The sequence below is a fragment of the Entelurus aequoreus genome, linkage group LG09 (genome assembly GCF_033978785.1).
Source record: "Entelurus aequoreus isolate RoL-2023_Sb linkage group LG09, RoL_Eaeq_v1.1, whole genome shotgun sequence".
Lineage (NCBI taxonomy): Eukaryota > Metazoa > Chordata > Actinopteri > Syngnathiformes > Syngnathidae > Entelurus > Entelurus aequoreus.
In genome coordinates this window covers 71,895,650-71,900,649 of record NC_084739.1, presented here as the reverse complement: position 1 = coordinate 71,900,649, position 5,000 = coordinate 71,895,650, and positions in this window count along the sequence as shown.

Genomic DNA, 5,000 nt, shown 5'->3' with positions numbered 1-5,000 from the left:
TCATGAATTTAGTATATTTTTTCACATGAGTTAAGTCATTATTTTAGACAGCCATGGTAAAAAAAATATTTTCTAAAAAATCGAAATAAAACACGTGGTTAATTTGCAACTATACTAAATATTGCAATATTTTTTTGGTGATTAATCACGTGAGTTAACGCGTTATTTTAGACAGCCCTGGTAATGAATAATTTCCATAAAAACCTAAATAAAATGTGTGATTAATCTGCAACGATACCTGATCAATATGATGTTATTTTGTGATTCTTCACATCATTTTAGACAGCCCTAATTAAAAATAACTAAAAAAACAGGTACAGTTGCGATTAATCTGCAACTATACCTGATTAATTAGTTTGGTGATTAATCACATGAGTTAACTCGCTATTGTAGATAGCGCTAGTAAAAAATAATTCCAAAAACATAGAAATACAACACGTGATTATTCTGTTACAATACCTGATTAATATGATATTTCTTTGTGATTAATCACATGAGTTAACTCATTATTTTAGATAGCCCCAGTAAAAAATAATTCCAAAAACATCTAAATAAAACAAGTGATTATTCTGTAACTATACCTGATTAATACGATAATTTTTTGTGATTAATGACATGAGTAACTCATTATTTTAGACAGCCCTAGTCAAAATAATTTCCACAAAAATCTAAATAAAATGCGTGATTAATCTGCAACTATACCTGATTAATGCGATATTTTTTTTGTGATTCATCACGAGTTAAGTCATTATTTTAGACAGCCCTAATTAAAAAATTCTTTAAAAAAACAATTTGAATAAAACATGCAATTAATCTGCAACAAAACATAATGAATTATTTTTGTGATTAATCACATGAGTTAACTCGTTATTTTAGACAGCCCTAGTAAAAAGTAATTCTAAAAACATTTAAATAAAACACGTGATTATTCTGTAACAATACCTGATTAATACAATATTTTTTTGTGATTAATCACAGGAGTAACTCATTATTTTAGACAGCACTGGTAAAAAATTATTTCCATAAAAATCTAAATAAAATACGTGATTAATCTGTAATTATACCTGATTAATGTGATATTATTTTATGATTCATCACGAGTTAAATCATTATTTTAGACAGCCCTAATTAAAAATTATTAAAAAAACAATTTGAATAAAACATGCAATTAATCTGCAACTATACCTGATGATTAATCTGTAATTATACCTGATTAATGCAATATTATTTTGTGATTCATCACATGAGTTAAGCCAACTCGGTGGTAAAGGAGCTCATAAAAATAAAATTGTACAAATGAATTTAAAAAAATCTAATAAAAATGTGTAGTTAATCTGCAATTATCATGAAAAATCTAAATAAAACATATTACTATGCCTGATCAATGCAATATTTTTGTGATTAATCACATGAGTTACCTCATTATTTTAGACAGCCTTAATATACAATATATTTTAAAAAATCAGAATAAAACATGTGATTAATCTGCAACCATGCCTGATAATACAAAATTTTTTGTGATTAATCACATGAGTTAGCTTGTAATTTTAGACAGCCCTTGTAAAAAATAATTCCCCGAAAAATCTAAATAACACTTATGATTAATCTGCAACTACACCTGATTAATGCGATATTTTATTGTTAACCCCTTATTTTAGACAGCCCTAAATAGAAATATATTTTCTCAAAATAGTCAATGTGTCAATTATTTGCCCTGATAATAAATAATAAATAAAAAAACAGAATAAAACGTGTGAATAATCTGCAACCATTCCCGATAATGCAATATTTTTTTGTGATAAATCACATGAGTTAACTCGTTATTTTAGACAGCCATTGTAAAAATGAATTCCCCCAAAAATCTGAATAAAACTTGTGATTAATCTGCAACTATACCTGATTAATGCGATATTTTATTGTTAACCCCTTATTTTAGACAGCCCTAAATAGAAATATATTTTCTCAAAATAGTCAATGTGTCAATTATTTAATGGTTCAGGCTTTAAAGGGCTGGTATATACTGTTACTACCCTTGGTCAAGGAAAGTTCCGTTTCTAAGACTGTTTGGCACAATTGTAAAATGTGTCTGGGACTTTCAGGGCCATTTTTTTTTCACCACAAGTGGCCCCAAAGGGATTGAGGCCTATTTACTTGGACTCAGGAAATGACCAACAGACCCGAATGTCCCAAAGGACACCAAACAGTCCCAAGGTACCAAATTACCCCATAATAGACTTACCTCTAAAAGTCCCAGTGCCCAAAAAGGTCCGAAATGTACTGAAAGAGTCATTTTGAACTATTTTGGCTACCCATTGATCATAGTGACCATTTGGGCTCCTTTGGGACCTTATCGGACCCCTCAAAGACCTAAATGGGTACAATTCAAACCTTGTAGATATTACAAAACAGACTAAGGTTAAGTTCGGGAAATAACAACAGAGTACTTTCCAACCCGACAGTTGGTCTCAAAATGAATCATGAGTGAAAACAAAATGTTGTTGTACTTGTGTAATGACAATGTACATCCGTCCATCCATCCATATTGTTATTATAAGTGCTTACGCAGACGGTCTAATTTAGTGGTGCATTGATAGCAGTCAGCTAATGCTAGTTAACACTGCTATTTTTGACACACTATAATCCGACTCAAACTTGCTAAAAGTACATTCTAGATGATAATGCATGCATCTCTCACCTGCTAGTAGACAAATGTGGCCATGGACCACTTTCCCATGCCGAAAAAGACGCTTGTTGCGGAAATAGTTTTTCAATTTTTGGTACTAAATCTTCATCCAAACAGAATTAGGTGAGCTTCCTGTCGGTCGACATCCCAGCGAGAGTGGAAATATTTCAGTAATTGTTTGTTTTATTATGGTTGGTTTGTATGTTTAGCACCTAGCAATGCTGCTAATGCAATAGTGTCACAATAAAGCTACATCCGTTTCGTTCTCAGCTTGTAAAACTTATTACTCATCCTCTTTGTGTTCGGGCTCAAAAATATAAGGTTCCGGATCATCATTTTTCCCAAAGTAATCGTTGTCGGCTCTCTCAGAGTCTGCTCGATTAGCATTGTTGTTGATGGGGAAGGGATCTGTGGTTCTCTACGTCAAAATGTCTCGGGAATCTCCGTGAGATTGATACTATTTTTATCATATCTATTTATTTACAAACTTTGGAAGTCTTTAGGTGTCATGAATCATATATATATATATATATATATGATAATAGCTTCAATTAAGATGCCAGGTTCAAACACTGATGACATTTATTAAACAGACAAAGAAGCAAGGAATCAAACAGAGACAGAATTCAATGTAGCTCAATTAAGGAGAAACGTCTGGGCTGTACGAAAGATTGTACGCCTCCTCTTTTATTTGGACTTTCCCTGATTACATGGCAACAGCTGTTTCTAAAGGGACATGGGTCGTAAACAGCCGCTGGTTTTGGTCACAAAACAGTTCACAGAAAAGGTGCCTGGAGAGGGCGTCAGGTCCTGCTTTCTCTCCGCTTTGTAGATCTCGGGTCAAGACAAAATCTTCCTGTGTATTACAATACATCAAAGAAACCGACACCTTCACGTCGCTTCCCATCCTACACAGTGGAGTTTTACAAGCCTTTTTGCTTGGTAGGATCAAAGACAGCTTTTGTCTGCTCGCCGGGAACTCATTGAAACACAAAGTTTTGTGATAACTTAGATACAATTATTCTGACAACTCTACTGCTACTTTTAGGCTCCAATTACTTCACATCAAATTATCCACTTTTTTGCCAAAAAGGGTCATAAAACTTAAAAGATAAATACTTCATATCAATAGTTATACCTAAAGCTGATGTAGAGATGTTAGCATTAAATAAATAAAAAATAAAACAAATTATATTATGACTTTTGAGATCTTTCTGGGAACTTGAAGGGAGTCCTAAAAGGTATATATATAAAAAAAAAATCTAAATATTGTATTGGTCTTAAAAATGAAAAATATTCAAATTAGAAGGTTGATGGCCTCTTGAACAATACATTTTTTTGGGGGGGTGGGACAATCAGATGAGAGAGATTATTGTAATCCATTTGGAAGAAAAACAAACATTTAAATTACCTTTCGTGTCATTTAAAGGCCGGAACCACAAGCGTCGACAAACACTGTCACTGAGACTTTCCTCGTTAAAGATGATCGGAGTCTTTTGCCTTCAAGAGTGACGGCCCTCGCCAACTCTGCCGAGATGATGCCCACGGCTGTTGGGTACAAACAAAGGAGACACACACACACACACACACACACACACACACACACACACACACACATCGGGAGGCCCTGCAGCGTTTCCTCTCGCTGCCAGGATGCAGCAGCCTTGGCCGCAAGCAGGAGACGAGAAAAAAAAACTACAAAAAAAAAAACTTGAGGAAAGAAAAGAGGAGTCCTTAATTCCGTCTAATTCCAGGCTACTCCCTCATTTCCACCCCAACTTTTCAAAGAAGAAGAGATTAGGAGGTAGAAAGTGGCAGAGAGCTTGTCCTTTGGTGTGTCATTGACTGACTGTGGTATATACTGTACATACTTACATACTTATATATACAAACCCCGTTTCTATATGAGTTGGGAAATTGTGTTAGTTGTAAATAAGCAGGGGCGTCATGGTAACGTTGCTTGGATGGCAACATATGTTGCTCCAAAACCTGTATGTACCTTTCGGCATTAATGGCGCCTTCACAGATGTGTAAGTTACCCATGTCTTGGACACTAATACCATACTTGCCAACCCTCCCGTTTTTAGCGGGAGAATCCCGATATTCAGCGCCTCTCCGACAACCTCCCGGCAGAGATTTTCTCCCGACAAACTCCCGGTATTCAGCCGGAGCTGGAGGCCACGCCCCCTCCAGTCAAATGCGGACCTGAGTGGGGACAGCCTGTTCTCACGTCCGCTTTCCCACAAAATAAACAGCTTGCCTGCCAAAGACGTCATAACATCTAGGGCTTTTATAGAGTGCACAACTGCGCACACAA